This window comes from Dromiciops gliroides, chromosome 2, assembly GCF_019393635.1.
Source record: "Dromiciops gliroides isolate mDroGli1 chromosome 2, mDroGli1.pri, whole genome shotgun sequence".
NCBI classification, from domain to species: Eukaryota; Metazoa; Chordata; class Mammalia; order Microbiotheria; family Microbiotheriidae; genus Dromiciops; species Dromiciops gliroides.
The window spans coordinates 60,149,860-60,171,318 of NC_057862.1; the positions used below are offsets into that span (position 1 = coordinate 60,149,860).

A 21,459-nucleotide genomic window follows, 5' to 3' on the forward strand; every position below is an offset into this window, starting at 1 on the left:
TGACCCTGGGAAAGTCACTTAACCTCTATCTGCCTCAGTTTCCTTAGCTGTAAAATGGTAATAATCATGGCACCTACCTCCCAGGATTGTTGTGAGGATCAAATGAGATAATATTTATAGCTTTTCAAACCTTTAAAATCTAAATAAATGCTTGTTGTTACTGCTGTTGTTAATCTCCTGATAAAAACCTTTTCTATATCTTTAGATCTTAAATTTGTAGTAAAGAGCTCCTCTGATCGCAACCCTGGGCTCTGGAAGACCATGTCAGTGGGATACAAGCTCTGGTGGATCCTACTGAGATGGGAAAACTTGGAGTGTCTGCCTTGGCATGGACCACACATCTCATCTGAGAACCCACCAGGACAAGAGCAGAGTCCCATCGTCAGCTTGGCAACAAAACAATTCACTTTGCTGGCCACAGCAAGTTTCAAAGACCAGGTACTAAGTTGTAGAGAGATCGTAATCTGGGATGGTGGACGGAATACTCACACCAACAAAAGCATGACATTTTAGGGTCATAGTATGATTACTGACTTTTTACAAATGAGGAAACTGAGATTCATCAAGTTTTAGTGACTTGCCCGGGGTCACGTGGCATATTCATTGGCAGAACCACAACTGAAGTGCAGTTCTTCTGACTCCTACTGATCTCAAGTTCCTTGCACCATTCTGGGCTGATGACTCCAGTGCAGGGATTCCCTGCCCTGTCAATGAATCAGAGTGAAAGCAGCCTTTGGAGCTTCTCTTACCACTGATGATGATCTCTCAAAAATAAACACGCAATGTGGCAGCTAGGTGGCACAGTGGATAAAGCACCAGCCCTGGATTCAGGAGGTCCTGAGTTCAAATTTGACCTCAGACACTTGACACTAGCTGTGTGACCCTGGACAAGTCACTTAACCCTCATTGTCCCACAAAAAAAAAAATTAATTAAATAAAAAAATATGCAAGGAGAACTGGAACCCCATATGTGTGGCAGTCTGAGGCACAAGAGCTCTCCCTCCAAACTTGTTCCAGAAAGAATAATCAGAAAAAATAGTCTGTGTGGTGGCCACTGGCTCTGAGGGACTTCCTCTGCTTTGGGGAAGCATGGATCCTGTAATGGGACGTTATTGCCTTGCTGATTTAAATATATTTAATTATGTCAGGTGTTCACTCCTTAGCAGTGGCCCAGGCTGCTGAGAGCTAATGAAAAGCACTGGTAATTGTCCTCATTGGACCCGCTATTGAAGGTTCACACCTGGTGAAAGCCACTGAGTCTTCTGCTCCTAGGGAGGGAGCAGGTACCCGCCCCCTTGCTCACCAGTTCCCATATTAATGGGTACACAGGATGAAAAATGGGTTGGGGATTGAAGGCTTCCATGAAGGTCAGAAGGAGTGATTCTTCAGTGTTAATAATCTCAGGGAATTCAAGCTATCCACAAAAGAGAAACTCTTCCTTCCAAAGCATCTTGGAGAATAAACATCACTAAATAAATAAATAACTCTGCTTGAGGGAGTCCTGGGTAGGTAAGGAAACAGAACGGGAAGTGTATCATCATACATTTAACCCTTCCTTCATTGGCTAAAAGTGTGGAGGATGAGGACCAAAGAAGCAGGGAATTGCAAACACAGATGTCAGAACTCCTTCGAGGTCCAGTTCTCTGTTCTTTGGGACAGAGTAAATTATCCCAGAGATACTTGGGATTTCTTGTTACCTTCTTCTAAATGTCCTTGAAATAGATACAGCTTAAGCTATAAAAGTGATTAACATCTATTAGAAAGGGTAACAAGGGGGGCAGCTAGGTGGTGGCCCTGAAGTCAGGAGGTCCTGAGTTCAAATCCGGATTCAGACACTTGCCACTTATTAGCTGTATGACCCTGAGCAAGTCACTTAACCCTCATTGTCCCACAAAAAAGAAAAGAAAGGGTAACAAGGTGGAAGTTTTTTTCAAGTGACTTTCTCTTCCCATTCTCTACAGAAGCCTAGGTTTGTATTCAGACTTGAATGCAAATCCTGTCTCAGCTTTCTACCTGAGTGACTTCGGAAATCACTTTCCCTTTCTGGCCTCATCTATAAGAATGAAGTGATTGGTCTCTAGATAGCCTTAAAGGTCCCTTACACTTTGAAATGCTATGATCTGGGGGTGGCTAGGTGGTGCAGTGCATAAAGCACCGGCCTTGGATTCAGGAGTACCTGAGTTCAAATCCGGCCTAAGACACTTGACACTTACTAGCTGTGTGACCCTGGGCAAGTCACTTAACCCCCATTGCCCCCAAAAAGAAAAAAAAAATAGCTAATTGAAACAACTCTCTGATAATCCATGTTAAGTATGGGGGCTTGTGAGCAACAGAACTAGAAAAACAGTGCCTCCAGGTTACATCCAGAACTCTGAAATTAATAGTAGTAGTTGCTCTTGAGAGACCAGGTCAACCAATGTTAGTGGTAACTGAAGAGTAGTGTTGGAGAGGGTGCTATAACCAAGGACAATAAATCCTCCCAACACTTTTGTTTTGGTTTTGGTGGGAGTAAGAAATATAGGATGGAGAGAGATAGCTAAGTTTTATTTGCAGCACAGATTCTATTACATTATCTTTCCCCCTTCATAACTTTCCTATTTCCATTAAGAACACCACCAACCTTTCAGTCTTCCATGTTCTCCACCTCCTCTTTATCCTTGACTTCTCATTCAACTGAAACTGTTCCCAGACTGTTACCAATGATTTCTTAATTGCCCATACAATAGCCTTGGATGAGTCAATTCTTGACCTCTTTGCAACCTTCCACAGTCTGGACCAGACTGTCCTCCCGAATACTCACTTTCTCCTCTCTTACTTGCTGAAAACTGTTAAGTGTGTCACCTATAAAAATTCCCAAATCTCCCCACTTTAAAAAAAAAACACAAAAAAACAACCTTAGAAACAAAATTTTCTAAGCCATTTAAAAATCTTTCAAAGTGGGGCAGCTAGGTGGTGCAGTGGATAGGGCACTGGCCCTGAATTCAGGAGGACCTGAGTTCAAATCCAGCCTCAGACATTTAACACTTACTAGCTGTGTGACCCTGAGCAAGTCACTTAATCCCAATTGCCCAGCAAAACAAAAAAACAAAAAACAATAAAAGTCTTTCAAAGTAAGAATTTCAATGGAGTTTTAACATGTGTGTTAAAAATATTAAAAGCTAACACCTTCTGGGGCAGCTAGGTGGCGCAGTGGATAGAACACCAGCCCTGGAGTCAGGAGTACCTGAGTTCAAATCCGGCCTCAGACACTTAACACTTACTAGCTGTGTGACCCTGGGAAAGTCACTTAACCCCAATTGCCTCACAAAACAAAACAAAACAAAACAAAAAAAGCTAATGCTTTCTGATCAATCTGTAAGAATAATTGTTGGACCTCAAAGAAGATCAAAATTTAATGGTCCAGTTTTAACAAAAACCTTTGTTAGCTGGTAGATGGAATTGAAAAAAGAATATCAGAAATTAGTAAGTGTAGCCAAAGTGTAGCCAATGAGGCATTTCTTTCACTTGGTTCTACATATCTCTGTGGGGTATATTCTTTATGTATGCCAGCCATTAAAACCAAGTCTTGAAATAAACTGAATTAGAAGGAGATCTTTGAAACACTAAATCACAAAGTGTTTAACCAGGATTTTAAAAAATAATGAAGCCTATTCAATCACATTGATCTCACTAAAAATATCATTCCTAATAATATTTTAGTGAGAGCAAAGGGTTTTTTGTACCATCAATAAATAAAATATTTTCAAAATGTTATTCTACCTCTTAATTTTCATTTTGTTTAAGCTTTATAATGTGCATAATTATTAGTAAAGTAATACATCTATATGTTATAAGAAATATTCACGTATTAGAGGTAGATTTTTTAAAAAAACTTTATTCCACTAATTGAGAGTTGTGGGATGTTGGAAAGTACCTTGGAAATAATTTAGTCCAAATCTTCCATTTTTCAGATGGAAAAACTGAGACCTAGAGAGGGAAAGATCCCCCAGGGAGATAAAGTTAAAGCCAGGACTTGAAGGTGTCTCCCTCACTTCCACTTCAGCATCATAAAGTCATTGATTCTTAGAACTGGAAAAGAACTTGGAGATAATATAATCGAGCACCTTCATTCTACAAATAAAAAAAATAAGCACGTCTTATAAGTAGATGAAACCTAACTAAGGTTTTAAAGTTACCAATAATCTCTTCGTAGTCAAATCTAATGGCGTCCGTCGCTATCCCGGTCCTCTTTCAGCCCTCTGCAGCCTTTGACATGGCTGGTCACTGAGGACTCTCTCCTCTACTTCTTCTCTTCTTATCTATCTGACAGTCTCCCTTGCTGTATCTTGATGCCAGGTAATGTCCATTAACCCATGAGAGATCCCCAAGCTCTGTCTTTGTTCTCTTCTTTTCATTCTATGCTATCCTCAGTGATCTCATCCATTTCCAGGGGTTCAGTTATGTTCATGTAGCTGATTCCAGGTCCATAAATCCATCCAAGAACGTCACTGGTTGTACCACATGCCTAGAAGGGCTCTGCCCCCTCACCTTCACCTCTTTGTTTTGCTGACTTCCTTCAAGATTTAGCTAGAATCCCATTTTCAGTAGAGGCCTTTCCCAGCCTCCCTAGCAGCTATGCCTTTTTCAGATACCTTTAGGCATTATTATTATTTTTATTATGCATATTATTGACAAATTGTCTCCCCCATTAGAATGTATACTTATTGAGGGCAAGCAATTTTTTTTCCGTTCTTTGATGCCTGGTACTGTGGTGGAAACTCTACAAATGGAGAAAAGGACTCTTAGGGTCTGGGAGTCAAAAAGTGCCCCCTCCATTCCACATGGTCGCTAACCTTCATAACTTAAATTTCAACCCAGCTCTCTAGGGCCCTTGTGTGTATGCAATGGGAATGTACACTACCACAATCCCCTTCTCCGGGCTTAGGAGGGGTTATTTTATAACCATGTGTTTCTTGCCAGACTTTCTCAGTAAACAATCTATAAAAGTTCATTGGTATCAAGTGGTTATATTATAGTATGGGACCATATTGACTGGGAGCTCATAAATGACAGTAGAAGAAATATCACCCCCACCCCCTCAAAGATAAAACCATGAGAGGAGAAGTGGGCAGCTATTTTTCTGTGACCCCATGTTTTCCAGTGCAAATGGGAGTCAGGGAAGTAAGCCCAGAGAGGGTACTACATCGTCGTTGTATCCCCAGCAACTACCATGGGTGCTTAGCATATGATTGATACTTGATAAGTGTTTCTGTAGATAATAATGAAGAGGAAAGCACTTTGAAGCATTATGCAAGTGGAAAGGGAGTCCTTATGAGCCCTCACTCCAAGGTGGTATGAGGGAGAAAAAAGTATAGGGCTGGGACTCAAGAGGATCAGGTTTCAGGTTGTTTCTTTGTAACCTAGAAACCCAGGTGACCTGGGACAAGTCACTTCAGTTCTGGGCCTCATAAATCTTCTAGTCCTGTGCCCCATGAGAATAAGGACCTTCCAACTCTGACAGCTAATAAGGTCCTTACAAACTCCCCTGGAGATGGGGATCTGGGATTGTCTGAGTTTGACAAGATGAAGCAATCGAGGTCCAGAGAAATAAAGTGACTTGTGCACTAATTAGAGAGACAAAATCAAGTCAATATGCAAGTATGAGCATCTACAGAGCCTTGTGTTTTAGGACCTATGAGTGGACTAGAAGGGAGAGAATATAATCTTTGCTTTTACCTCAACAAGAGACGCATGAAGAGTGTGCAGACATGTATGAAGACAAAGAAGAATCCAAGACACTATAAAATAAGGCAAGATGAGATAGCACAGTGTGGTAGAAAGAACATTGAACTTGAAATCAGGAGACCTAGACTAGAGTCCCAACTCTTCCATTTACTAGCTTGATGACCTTGACAAAGTCCCCTTGAGACCTCAGTTTCCTCATGTGTAAAACGAGGGAGTTAGCTCCTTACAGGGCTAACTTTCTGTGACTCCCTGCCAAACAGAACTATGCCCTCCTTCAGTAGTTATAGGCTATGAAAACACTAAGAACAAAATCCCTTTCAACCACCATCCTCCCACCCCTCAAAATACTTCTGTGAGCATTGATCTGACCAGAAACAATAACTCAATTCCCAAACATAAAGGGCCACCTAATGGAGGAGGTTTGGGTATCTGATAAGACCTTGCTTATTTATTTTGAGTTGGAGGCAGAAAGAGTGGAGAGAGTATCGAGTAACACTTGAGAACTCTAGCTGAGGTGTTTGGTATCAGTGAATGCTGGAACTAAAAAAAGACCTTAGATTCATGTATAAAATGATGGGGGTTGGACTAGATGATCTTTGAAACCCCGAAAGATCAAATGAACTGTGCCCAAGGCCTTATATAAAGATAGTTAATGGTTGGGACCTTTCAGATGGTTACCTGTTCAGCTACTTTCTAGATTAAGGCATAAAAGCCTTTTAAAACTCACAGGATTTTTTTGAGCCGGAGGGAACAGATCAGAGATTCTTTACTTGGGATCCATAGCCTTTGCCCCTAACGGTCTGTGGATAGATTTCAGAGATGAAATAAAGTTGGTTAGAGGAAATTATAGTGTCTGTCTGTATACATATATATACATTTATTTATTTATTCATTTATTTATTATCTGTTTGTTTCTTTTCATTAAACTGTGGTTTCCCTTGTAATCCATGTATTTACTTTCTGTACTTAGGGCTACATATTTAGCTAGCTCCTACTATTTGGTAAGGCACTGTACTGATAGCTGTACAATTATTATCTCTGTTGAGTCTTACAATGACCCTTTGAGGATGTGTATACCCCCCATTTTATAGTTGAGGAACTGAGCAGAGGTAAGTGTCTTGCCCAGAGTCACACAGCTAGTAAGTGTGTGAGGGCAGTTTTGAATGCAGGTCTTCTGACTCCAGAACGCAGCACTCTATACTGAACCACCTAACTGCCCAATATTATTTTAAACTGTTATCCTGAAAAGGGGGCCCATAGGCTTCTGCAGACGCCAGAGGGAGGGGGGGGGGGTTTCATGACCTAGTCAATGTCCATCATGGGGGGGCAGGGCAATGAGAGCTAAGTGACTTGCCCAGGGTCACACAGATAGTAAGTGTCAAGTGTCTGAGGCCGAAATTGAACTCAGGTCCTCCTGAATCCAGGACCATGCTTTATCCACTGTACCTGCTAGCTCCTTCCCATCATTTTCTAGAGAAGGAAACCCAAAGTCCTGAGAGGAGAAATGATTTTTCCCAGTGTCACACAGGTGAGAACTGGAAGAATCAGGCACCAAACCCTGGTTTTTCTAACTCCACATTAACTGCTCTTCTCACTAATTTTCCTCTGGCTGAAAAAGCTAAGTCCCTTCCCGTATGTCTCTCTAGACTCCCTTTACCAGCCTAATCAACTGGTCTCCCTGTGTCTTTGTTTCTGTCTTCTCTCTCTCTCGCTCTCCTCGTCTCGCGCCGCTCGTCTTCTCTCGCTCGTCTCTCTCTCTCTCTCTCTCTCTCTCGATCTCTCTCTCTCTCTCTCTCTCTCATTCCTCACATAGATGTCAAAATAATCTCCCTATAGCCCAAGCCTGACCATAGGGATCCTACGCTCAAGACAACTCAGTGACTCCCTGTTTTATTGCCTTGGGAAAAAAATATAAACTTCTCAACTCCCTCCATCGTCTGGGCCCTCACAGAGACCTGGTTCACCCATACCCATATCCAACATACTATCCATCTGGGGGACAATGGGAAAGGAGGGAGGCTGTGAAGTGGAGCTAACCCTTCAGCCTCAAAGACCACCAAATCTCCAAAGTCCCACCAGGAAGGACTCCCTCAGTCATCCAACAATGCTGTGCTACAGGGTCTTAAATGAACCCCCTTGGGCTTTCTTCCTGTGTCTCTAAGTAGGAATGCATGAAGCATAGTGGCAAGGGCTTTGAGTGGAGGGACAAAGGACCTGGGCTCGAATTCCACCTGTGTGAACTTAGCTAAGTGTCAGTCTTCATCATCAATGAAGAGGTTGGGCCAATTGATCTCAAAGGCCCCTCCTACCATTCTCTCTATGCTCCTCTGACTGTCATTCAGTCTATCAATAAATGGTTATCAACAACAAATATGTCTCCAGCAGGCATTATGTGCAGAACACACAGATTCTGTTTTGCCGATAACTGACTATGTAATTGTGGACAGGTCATTTCACTTCTCTCAGCCTCAGTTTCCTCTTCTGTCAAACAGGAAAACTGGCATTAGGTGATCTCGATATTTTCTTCCAAAACTAAATTTCTATAATGGGAATATATCTATGACAGAGAATGAGGTCTCTGAACTATAGGACCATATGATCTCATGGAGACAACAGGAATTCCTTGTTTTAATTGTCTATCTGACACTTAGCCAACAAATCATTGTCAAAACTAGGAGTAGGCGAGATAGATGCCTAGGATACAAATCCATCAATTAATTGCCAAACATTTATTAAGTGCCAGGCACCATACTAGTTGCTCAGGATAGAAAGACAAAAGTGGAACAGTTTCTGCCTTCAGGAAACTTTTAGGAGAAAGGGGTGTGTGAGAGGTGTTCAGGAGGGCTGGCACCTCTGGTAGGGAGGCTCGCCAAGCCCTTTTCAGGGCTGCTCATCCACCTTTGATGTCCACCTGTCACCCAACTCTCACCTGTGGCTCCAAGAAGTTGTAGGATGGGCACAAGCCACACCCAAGTAAAACCATCTTGGCAGAAGGTCTAAACCAGGTTGAGGGTAACCAACAGGCCTCAGTCTTATTGGTGAGGGACTGCGCACTCGAGTTCCAGGTCGCTGAGCTCGGAGGCACGGGGACTCCAGCTCGGCCATCTACACGTGCTTGGCACCCACGCGCCTCCCAGGGCCCGGGCGCCATGGCTCCTCGCGGGAGGAAGCGCAAGACGGACGTGACAGCAGACGGGGAAGCCGAGAAGCCGGAGAAGCTGGCACAGGGCGGCGATGCGGGGGCGGGAGAGGCCCGCGTGGTCATCGAGCACTGCCGAAGCTGACGCGTGTACGCGCGCCGTGTACGCGAAGGCCGTGGGCCAGGCGCTGCGGCGCCTCGCCGCCCGGGGCTGCCCGTGCTGCTGAACCCCGGCAAATCCCGCCGGAGCAGCTTCAAGGTGACGCTGTTTGCAGCCGAGCGGAGCTCTGGAACGGATCAAGAAGGGCCCCCCCCATCCCCCCGAAACTGAAGTTCCCTGAGCCCGGGCAGGTGGTGGAGGAGCTTAAGAAGCAGTGGGCCTGAGGATGCCCGCGCAGGACGCCTCGTGACGAGCTGTCCGTCCCCAGGGATCCGGAGCATCCATGACGGAGCAGGACCAAACCTCGCAGTCGTGTCCCTGAAGCTGTGGCTCCTTACTCGGGGCGGCCTGGCCGAGTCGAGTCGTTAATAAAAGCCTTGGTTACCCCCCCAAAAAAATTCTTATTGGTGAGTTAGCTGGGTATCTACCCCAAACATGTGAAGACTTCCCCTGGGGGAATAGGCACATGGGAATAATTTGTTCCAACAACCGTGAACGTGGCAGAAACAGAAACTAAGGAGTGCTTAGATCCTGGTCAGACTAGATCATCCATGGCACCCTGAGCTATCACCAATCATCTTAACTTTTGTCTTGCCACTGGACTTTGATGACTCTGGAATAGAATGAGGATGGTGACCTCGTGCAATTCTGCCTAGCTTAAATCCAATTTACCCCATGATGTTATTGGTCTTCCTCAAAAAAGAAGGATGGGGGCGGCTAGGTGGCGCAGTGGATAAAGCACCGGCCCTGGATTCATGAGGACCTGAGTTCAAATCCGGCCTCAGACACTTGACACTTACTAGCTGTGTGACCCTGGGCAAGTCACTTAACCCCCATTGCCCCACAAAAAAACCAAAAACAAACAAACAAAAAAAGAAGGATGAACAACAACCTAGGAGGAAGAACGGTAGAAAGGTTGGGACAATGGAGCATATATTATAAGGTAAAATAAATATTTATGCCCATGGAAAGAAGAATTTTTCAGTCTTACACATGATTCCAGGTTTAAAATCTTTACTAAACATAAAAAAGAAACATAAAATCCCATGGATTATAGTGAAGGCTTAAAACCTCCATAGGATAGCAGCCCATAGTAGGTACAATTTTCAAAGTTTGACTAGATTACACAAATGGCTTGTATACATACACATGTGTGTGTGTGTATATATACATATACACATATATACACACATGTGTGTATATGTATATATACCTACATTATATACTCATGTTCTTTATATAGTTATATTCACATTTATATTGCTATATACATTTCTATAAAGTAATATTATATACAAATGTCGTGGAGATGGTATAGATACATATATATATTATATATATTACCTAGAAGATGGGACATTTGTATATGATACACATATATACATGGACATAATATAATAATATATAATCTATATATGTATATACATAGATAGATATAGTGTATCCATATAAATATATGTTCACACTTATGTATATCTGGACCTATAAGACAAAGTTTTTTGTGACCTAGTCAAACTTTCAAAATGGCACCTACTGTGAATCAGTCTCCATTGGAGGTACCTACTATGAGTTAGTCTCCGCTGGAGGTTTTAAACTTCAACATAATCCATGGGATTCTATTTAATTCCATGGGATTAAAGGTTTTAAGCCTCCAATATAACTCGTGGGATTTTATATTACTTTAAATTTTTATTGAATATTTTTAATGTCACTGTATATATCACTGTATATATTTAATAGATATATACCTATATACAGGTATATGACACATATATGAATACGGGCTATATATGTAGACATAAAATTATGGGTGTGTAAATTACATTACAAATGCTATAAGACGATAGGGTTAGAAAACATCACTTCCAGCTATGATGGGTGGAGTATGGCCTCCTGAAGGTAGTAGGCCTTGGATTGGGGCTTAAAAGATTCTAATCAATGAAGAATTTGGGGGAGAGAGTTAAATAGGAGAAACAGCATGAGCAAAGGTGTAGATATGGGATGGTTCATGATGTGTTCAGAAAACCAGAATCATGGTCTCTGTGTGCATAGCCTGGCATTAGGCACTTGAATAGACAGCAGGGAACAAGTATGTCCCCTCCCCTCAAGGGAATTATAGCCTAAATAGCTTGCTCTCCCACAGTGCCCTCACTGAAATCCTCACATTATTTTTGCCTTCAAATGATTTACATTAAAATAAAAAACACACATACAAAACTAAACAAGTATTGCCTAAGGCAGTTTTTAATTTTAATCTGGAAAAAAATTAAAAAGATATATTTTCACAGAAATGTAAAAGTTATCCCAAGAAAAATCGGAATCAGCAATTACAAATAGTTTTTTCCCCTCACACTTCCCCCAGGGATTCCAGCATTCATTCTCTCCCCTCTCCATCCCCCAAACCTGGTCATAAATTCCATTTTAGTCTCTAGAAATTATATCCTACCATAAAAGGGCTAAATGTTTGCTTACAAAGCAGCCTGGTATATCTCTACCCCACAGGCTGTCCAACTCACCCCAGGGTTGTAGAATGTCAGAACTATAATGGAGTTGAGTGTCTTTTAGTCCAATACTTTCCCTTTACAAATGAGGAAGATGAGGGCCAGGGTTTGGGGATGGCAGATTCCCATTTAGCTGTTCTCAGATTTACACCAATGTTTCTTACCACAAGATTCCTGGAGACACAAATGCAGGTAAAAAGACAGTCCCTGCCTCAAGGGAACTTCCTTTCTAATGGGGGAAAATAACCCACAGAAGGGGAGCTAGAAAATTAAGGGAGGGGGAGATGGGGGTCAGCATCCAAGCCGCCTCTGAAATGCTTATTGATTGATTGATTGATTGGGAGTCACAAGACCTCAGTGGGATTGGGTTTACTACGTTCCACAGGCACATACAGAGTCCCTTATTCCCAAGGCACAGTAAGAGCACTGGGCTGTTGGGAATCAAGAAATGGGAAAGAAGGAGGGCAGGAAATTGGATTCTGGGAATACTTAGAATGAACTTGCCTATTTCATATCCTTGCTAGGGGGTCCCCATCCCCAAGGAAATTCTCATTTTTAGTATTACTCCAAGGGTATTCAGCCAGGTATTGCTCACACTATCATAAGAGGACTCCAAATCTAGAAGCATCTATTTAGGGGCTCACTGTGGACATCACAAAGTAGAGTTTCGTGAAATGGAGGTTGTTTCATGCTTGTGCTTGTATCCCTCACACCTGGCATAAGTAGTATCAGGGAGTTGATAATTACTTGTTGATTGACTGATTGTTAAATTACAGGGCTGTGGAACACAAAGAAATCTAAAACTTGGTCCTTTCCGTCATGGATCTTTCGAGTGGGAGCAGGGGAGAGAGGGAAGAGAACAGAATGTAATCCCATTCACGTGAGAGGATGGAAGTGAATCAATTGCAACTTTTCAGGCAGTTTTGAAAGTGGAGATTCCAGGGGTTGGTGTCTGCATGATGATCGGGGCACAGCCTGTTTCCCAAACCTGCCGGCCTGAACTCCCCTGGAACCAAATCCTTGAGGCTGCAAGAGACATCCTTCTTAGAAGTAAAGTTCCCAACAGCAGATTGAAAAACAATATAATGAAGGAGACAATTGTATTATTCTTGAATGTATGTTTAATAAAAATAAAATAAAAGCAATATGTGAACTTCAAGAAGACCCCCCCCACCCCACCCCCACCCCCACCCCCGGCTATCCCTGACGTAGGAATTAGGGGACAAATTCAGGAAATCATTAAAAATCAGAAATTTGAGCTTCATGCAGCAGCAGGGAGGGGGTTTGCTCAGCTCTGGGTGCACTCCTCCCAAGCTGTTTGAGCAGCAATTCCTCCGATCAGTGAAGGAGGATAATTAAAGAGGCATCAAGAGTCTACATGACTTTGATGAAGGCTGACTTCCACTCCTGAGCTCCCCAAGATTCCAAGACAACTCCCTTTACTTTATTTTTTGTGGGCAATGAGGGTTAAGTGACTTGCCCAGGGTCACACAGCGAGTAAGTGTCAAGTGGCTGAAAACAGATTTGAACTGCAAGTCCTCCTGAGTCCAGGGCCAGTGCTTTACCCACTGCCCCATCTAGCTGCCCCAACAGCTCCCTTTATTTAAGGGCCTACTGCCTTGGGTGGAAAACAAGGAGAGAATACAGCAGTACTCCAGAGCAGTATGCTAGGAAAATACCTCCCTGCCTCCTGGTTAAGTGATTTCCCCTTTGTCATATAGTTACCTCCTGAGACAGTATGTTATTTTGAGTTTATTGTTTCATGTGTTAAGTCTTTGTTAATGCTTGCTTATGAGTCTTCTGTATCTTAAGCATTTCTTTTTTGTTGTTGGTTGTTCGGTTTGGTTTTTTGTGTTTTTTTTGCAGGGCAATGGGGGTTAAGGACCTGCCCAAGGTCACACAGCTAGTAAGTGTTAAGTGTCTGAGGCTGGATTTGAATTCAGTACTCCTGAATCCAGGGCTGGTGCTTTATCTACTGCGCCACCTAGCTGCCCCAAGCATTTCTTTTGAAGAGGAAAATAAATAGTCAACCTATAACCAAGCTACATTGTACATTGAGGACCTTTCCTACTCTCTTTGCAGGAGACTTTGGATGACAGCCACACCTGAGCCCTAAATTATTTCCCCCAGGGCCTCCCAGGGATAGAATGTGATGGGGGGGGGTCTAAACCTTCTTTTAAGGGAGAAGCTACCCCAGGACTGAAATCTAGTTTTTTAGCCAAAGGATTGAGCCATTACTGGGCAGCTAGTGCCTCAAATGGCTAGGGATGCTGAGTCTGGAGTCAGAGAGACCTATTCAAATGTGGCCTCACACTTACTAACTGTATGACCGTGTGCAAGTCACTTAACCCTGTTGGCCTCAGTTCCTCATGTTAAAATGAACTGGGAGAAGGAAATGGGACAAAACCACTCCAGTATCTCTGCCAAGAAAACCCCAAATGGGGTCACGAAGTGTCTGACACGACTTATAAATAACAAGTCAAATGAGCCATTACCACTGGGGACACTCTCCTCGAATAGAACCGGGAGAATGATCACAGAACCAGAGTACCACAGATTTAGAGCTGGGTCAAGAAGGCCAACCCCTCTTTTTTTACCTGCTGACTACCCAGAGAAACCAAGTGCTTTGCCTGAGATCTCCTGGCTCTTAAGTGCCAGAGCCAGGATTCCCATTCAGAGGGAGTCTCATGAAAAGTCTGTGGCTCCTGGGAGACTGCAATCTTTCACAATAACAGAAAGCAGCTCCGGAGCGCTCCCTGACCATGTCTCCCCTACCTCTTCCACATTGCTAGCACACCCGCAGGACGTCGAATGAGGCAGGCGTGGGGGGCAGGCAGGGGAAGAAAGGAACTAAGAGATTAAATCAGTCTGGCAATCTGATTGGAAAAAAAAAAATTACTCCCAAGTAGAAACAGGGGCCACAAACTGCTCCTCCCAGACCCAACCACACTTTCCACCAGGGACTCTTCTCTCTAGATACCAAAGCATTGTTATTTTCCGACAGAAATAACCCTCCATGGGCAGAACAATTCACGAAAATCTCCCCGGTGGGCAAGAGAGGAAAGCTAGAGCAGAATATGCCAACTCCCAGGAAGCCACCTCTGCATTTCCTTCAGAGCAGCCCCACTTCCTTCTGGACTCAAGGCAGATTGGTCACCAGGTTTTTCTGTGTTTCGGGAGAAAGGGAAGATTTCTCTATAAAAGCTCCTCAAGACTTAGAGGTGTTTATATGCACAACTATAACAATGCAAGTAGGAAAAAACCAACAGGCACAAAACAATCAAATGAAATGTTGCAAAATTATGAGGAAATAAGCTTGAGCCCAAAGAAAAGATCTGAAAAACCTAATCCCCTTCCCTTTTTTTTGGGGGGGGGGAGGTAAGAGACCCATGGGTGTTGAACATTGCATGCATTTTCAAATTGTATTTCGCTTCCACACTTTCTTTAAAAAAAAAAAATTCTTGTTCAGGCAGATGGCTCTCTGGAAGGGGATACAAGAGGAAATTTAGGTGTTTGCAAAAAAAGCAAAGATAGCAATAAAAATGTATTTTTTAAATAATGAATATTCCTCATATATTTCAAATTATGATCCAATTAATTAAAATTCTAATAATAGAAAATGAGAGTATTTGAATACTAGTTCTCCTACCTGGGTGGCCTTTGGCAAACCATTTCATGTCTCTGTGACTCAGTTTTATTATTTGATTCAATTCTTGTACCATTATTAAAGCAACTACAATGTGCCAGACACTGTTTTAAAGCCTTGGGGGTACCAAGACAAAAACCACAACTGTGCCCCCTCTCAGATTGAGCATTCAGGCCTATAATGAGGGGGGATTGCTCTACAGAACATTAGATGTGGGGATTCCTGCTACTTTGTACCTATTTTCGACTCAGTGGGATGATTTGCAGGGAATCTGGAGATGAAGAGTCATAGAGCTTGGGTTGGAGCCTGGGGATGTACCCCTACATTGGCAGAAATAGGTCCATTTCGCTATTCAGTCTCTCAGTTTCCTCATTGGGAAAAATGACAAAAGGCAGGGAGGTAGAGTGTTAGAGTTGGAATCAAAAGACCTGGGGGGTCTGAATCCCAGCAAGGTGACTTACTACCTTTTTGACCTAAGGTAGTCACTTCACTTCTCTGAGACTCACTTCCTTATTTGTAAAATGAGAAGGTTGGACACCGGCAACATACCCTCTAGGACCCTAGCTTCTTATATCCCATATGGGGTGGCATAACTGAATGTGGGGGTTGAGAAAAATTTGGCAACAGTAAAAGGTTATGTATACCTATTTTATATACCTATATACCCAGGGTTACATAAAAATGTCTCAGGAGAAAAGGGGCCATGAGTGAAAAAAGTTTAAGACGCCCTGGTCTAGAATATTCCTTTAACTTGACTCAGTCTTGTAGGTTGGGTATTACCTCAAGTTTTAGGGATAAACATATAAAACTTAACATTGTTCATGAACCCCCCACCAATGTGCTTCTCTTTAAGCAATCTACCAATAAATACATTCACTCTTAGGCAAAGACATTTATTAAGATGGGATATTTCAAATGCCAACTACAAATACCTGCCCTACCCATAAAGCTGGAATGAACTCTTCCACAAATGTGAAATGTTAGAGTCCATGGGAAGAACAGACTTGAATTTAGAGTACAATTGCATAGGGCACACATCACAGGACACACATTTGACAAAGACAAAACCCACAAGTCCTGTTATTACAGAGCCTAAAAGTAAGCTCTCTCTTGGGAGAGGCCACCATAATAGATTCGCAGGGTCTGCTCCTCTCCACAGCCCCACTCTCTTCTCTGTGGCTAGGGATTACTCTCTGTGAAGCTCCTTCTCTGCTTCTTTTCCAAGTCTTTTCTGGAGTAAATGGCTCGGCTCCCCAATGTATTCAGTGTCTACTACTGATCCAATAATTCCCATTCAAAGCATCATGGCTGACAAGGTGGGGGGGAAGGGGGAATTGAGGAAGAATGAAGGATGGTAAGAATGAGAGAGAAGCCCCTATTTTTTCTCCTGCAGGGATTTCATCCATAGGCACTCCCAGCTTTCAAAATCGTAGAACTCTCTAAACTTACTCTCCCTTCCTGGAATGCCTGGGGTTTTTTGTTTTGTTTTGTTTTGGAATGCCCAAGGGGGGCATGACTGAGTCTCTCATTCAGTCACTAGCTGTTTCCTGTGTGATGTCAGTTGCCTTCATTCATTGCTAATAATAATAATAATAACTCCCATTGATATAGCACCTATTTTGTGCTCGGCACTTTAAATCATTGTCTCAATTGCTCCTCACATAACTGTTGGGAGGTAAGTGTATTATTATCTTGAGGAAACTGTGACAGAGGTGAAGTGACGTGCTCAGGGTCACAGTTATTAGGCATCTAAAGCCCTGATTTGCACCCAGGTCTTCCTGACTCTATATCCATTGTGCCACTCAGCTGCATAGATGGGCCAAGGCCATATAATTTCTCTGAAGTCAATGAATCAACTTCATATAATTTTGTGGGGTTGGAGGAAAATTCCTTGGTGCTGCTTTTTCACCCTGTGATTAGATTCTGTGCTTTCTGTGGATGTATCAACTGAGCTGGGGAGGGGAGGAAATCCCCTCCCTCCTCCCTTACGTCCTTTCTAGCTGTATATCTTGGAGTCCATGACAAGAGGGTCCATAAGGTCCTGACCAGCTCCAAGCCCTGTGACCTTATGGACACAGCCAAGTTGATTGAGATGTATGCAGACAACTGAGCTCCCATCATTCTCCTCTTCTCTCCCAAAGAAACAAGAAGGTAATGTCCTACGAGCTGAATGGATCCCTGCCTCTATCCAAGGCACAGACCCAAATGACCAGTCAAATTTAGGAAAAGGCCAGGAAAGAGCAAGGAACCCCAGACCAAGAAAGAGGGGAGTCAAAGAGAAGGGGGAAAGTCCCATTTCAATAATAGCTTACAAAGAAGAGAGAAGAACCTTGCGGGATAAGATGGAGAGGTTACTCCTGACTCCACGCTCCAAATCCTTTCCTGTAGTGATGCAGCCTGGTAAATATTGACTCTCAGGCTCATGGTAGGGGGCAAGGGATATAAGTTCATGTTGTAATAGCCCATAGTCACAGGAGGAATTTATGAAAAGACCAGAATCATGGTTTTTCTAGGACCTATCAAATTATATATGTGTGTATATACAAACATACATATACACAATGCACACATGTATATGTGTGAATGTATACATATATAAACATACGCATATAAGTATACATAAACATATGCATATATATACATGTATATTGTATATACCCACGCACAGTGCTTGTGTGTGTGTATACCTATCAGACTCCACTATAGCAATTAATTAACAGCCTCTAGTCCAGAAGAAATTTCCAGTGTGGCTGGTGCAAGAACATGGCACTAATGAGATAAAACTATAACCTACAGAGGGTTTATTGTTTCAGGCATTTAAACACACATAGAGTATGCAGAAAAATAATTTAAATTAGGAAGTGGGATTTGCCTGAGTACTTTTAAAAGAGAGACAACACAGAAGGGAATGTTCATAACAGAAAGCCATGTCGTGGGGTTTTGATTGTTTACACCCTAGAAAGGAGAGCGGGAGGGTGCTTGGGGCAGATTTTATTGAAGACACTAATTAGGATGTCAGGTTTTATCCAGAATGGATTTGAAGTCAGAAGACCTGAGTTCAAGTCCTGATTCTGCGACGTACTATCAGTGTAGCCTCATGCAAGTCACTTGACCTAACTTTAGCTCATATGCAAAAGGGGAAAGGGGTAACCATTCTCTAAGACTAAAATAAGGCACTGGGGCCAGATCTCTGAGGCCCCTTCTTGACTTCCATGGATTGTAGACAGCTCATTTAGGTTTTGTTAAACCTCTCTGGCTCTTTATGTCCTCATATGTATGAATGAATGAAGGGACAGATGGAAAGATAGATGGATGGATGGTTAGATGGATGGATGAATGGATAGAGGGATAAAAGGATGGATGGAGAAAACATCTCTTAAGCACTTAGAATGTGCCAAGAACTATAAGCTGGGGATACAAGTAGAAAAAATAATTGTTGTTCTTAAGGAACTCACACTCTAATTTGGGGATACAACACATAAAAGAGAGCCCAGTTGTAGGGCAGATAGAACTGTTCATAAGTCCTAAGTGTATGGTAGCAAGAGGATGATAATGCCCAGGAGTCCATGGGTTACATCAACAGGAAGGAGACAATGCCAGGTGTCTGGAGAAGGTAAAGGCAGGAGGCCTGGTAAGGCCTGGAAGAAATTAGGAGTCAGTGGTCAGTCAGTCAGTCAACATTGATTAAGCACTTAGTGTGTACCAGACACTCCGCTAAGTACTAGGGATACAAAGAAAAGCAAAAAACAGTTCCATCCTCAAAGAACTCACAGTCTAGTGAGGAAGACAACATGTAAAAAAAAACAATTATGTATGCACAAGCTATATACAAGATAAATAGGAAATAATTAACAGAGGAGTTGGGAAAGACTTTTAGCTAGGCTTTGCAGGAAGGCAAGAGGTGGAGATGATGAAGGAAAGCATTGCAGGCATGAGGGACAGTCAGTGAAAATGCCTGGAGGTGGTGTGTCCTGTTCAAGGAATGATAAGTAAGTCAGTGTCAGTGGATTGAAGAGTCTGTGTGTGAGGTGCGTAAAGGCTGGAAAGGGAAGGGGGAGGCCTTGAACACCAAACAGAGAATTCTCTACTTCATCCTGTGGGTAATAGGGGACTGCTGGGGGTCATTCAGGAGAGTGACATAGCCAGACCTGTGCTTTAGGAAGATCACCAGCAGCTGAGGAATGAGAGACTTGTGCCCAGCAGACCCACCGGCAGGCCAAGGCAATAGGCCAGCTGTGAAGAGAGAAGAGCCTGCACCAGGGTGGGTGGTGGCATTCCGGACATAAGCTGCTTATCAGTGGGATGCGGTAAAGCCTGATAGTCTTCCATGTCTCGCATGAGGAAATTGAGGAATGATTCCCATCTCATGACAGCTACCTGAGCATTCAAGGAGCCCAGTTGGGATCCAGGCAGGGTGTTCTGAAGTAATCATCTTCAGAGTCACTTCTAGCTCCAAAAGCCTTTGATTCTGTGATGTCTTACACCTCCCTTTCCCCAGCTATTAATAAAGGGCACATATCATTTAGACATAGTCCCGCCAAGAAGCAGGGATGAATGGGGATGGCGCCCTGGGGGAAAGGGAGTATTTGATCCCGGGCCTTGGCCTAGGACACTAAGACCTCCCTTCCTAAGGTGAGGGAGCAGCTAAGTGGTGTGGTGTATGCAGCCATGATTTGGGGGAACCCAGTGAAGAAAACCAAAGAAAATGTAATAATAATATAATATATAAAAGGAAAAAAGAATACACACACACACACACACACACACACTTCCACACAACGCAACGCACGCACACAGTCTACACAGCTGCCAGCCTACACCCCACAGGGGTGGTACATAAGCTAAATCAACCCAGCCCTGCTAAACCTTCCAACCCCTGAGAAGTTCAAGGAGTCGAAATTGTTTTTAAAACAACACATCAGTGGAGCCCTTGGCAGAGAAGGAGAGAGATGGAACACTTGGAAATATCTAGGTACAGATTGAGCAGGAAAACTTGGCAGGCCAAACCAAGTTAGTCAATCACTGTTCTCCAGCCCAGCCATACACACCCTGGCCACTACCACCAGCACCGTCACCCCCAACCTCCACCCCTCTCCCCACCACCAGCACTCCCCCAACCTCTCCCCTCTCTCTACCACCAGTACCCCCATAACATCTCCCCTCGCTCTCCCAACAGCACCCCTCAATTCTCCCCTCTCCACCACTAGCAACTCCTCAACTTCCACTCTCTCTCCCTCCCACCACACTCCTACTTTCCCCCTCTCCCCACCACCAACACCTCCCAACAAACTCCCCTCTCACCACCACGAGCACTGCCTCCCAACTACACCCTCTCCCCCTCCTTCCCCACCGCAGCATGTACTGGACGAGCCTTTCCATAGGAATTTGCCTCAACTGTTCCAAAACTGCATGCATAGCAAATAGAGAAGCATCCTTCATTCCACCCTACAAGTGTAAAGAACTTCCAGAAGCACCCAAGCCACAAAGCGAACACATACATAAAGAACCAATAAGACTGAGGAACCAATCGATAGCAGCTCTCCTCCCTCTCTGGAGGCCCCCATTTTCCCAAAGTCCTTATTGGGCTCGTGGCTGTTCTGCTGTTCTGACATTCTAGTGAGGCTGCAGAGTCTCACTATGGCCTTGGACTCTCTTGAAAGGAAAACACACACACTTTCCAGAATAGGAGACCCCCTTTCCCATCAGACTGACACTATTCCAACAACTCACCCATAACAGAGGAGTTCAAAGCCAAACACTCTGGCTTTGAATGTCTTTAGTCCCTTGCTACATATAGCTCCTCCCTAAACCAGAAACTACATACTCAATCCTCTTATCTCTCCAACAGACTTACTCATCAGGAAATTCTGCTTTGCTGACTAGAAGATGAGATTCTAGAAGTTTCTAACTTGGGGTTACCTGAGAAGGTGTCTCCCATTTAGCACTTACTAGGAAATCCCTCCCTCTCACCTCAGGAGGCTAGGGTCCAGTAATGACATATTGCAGGAATTCCCTCTCAGGCTACTTGGGTGAACACGTTTATATCTCTACCATATCCTGTGCAAGGGATAAAGGTAGAAAAGGAAAAAAAAAGTGGGCAGATTGTTGTTTCCTTTTGACCTAGGCCAGCAAAAAGTCTAGTCTTCTCAATTTATGTCACTATTTATCTAGTGTAACTGGGCCGGGGGTGGGGGGGGATGACAAAAACAACAACTAAAGTTCAAAGCCAAAAGTTAGAATACTTAGTCTGAAGTCTGAGACCTTAGACAAGTCACCTCTGTGAAAATCA

At 43.4% G+C, this 21,459-nt stretch overlaps 1 pseudogene; it reads left to right on the forward strand.

Moving 5' to 3' along the window:
* Positions 1 to 8,873: 8,873 nt before the first annotated feature.
* On the forward strand, positions 8,874 to 9,247 carry LOC122740114 (annotated as a pseudogene).
* The last annotated feature ends 12,212 nt before the right edge of the window (positions 9,248 to 21,459 follow it).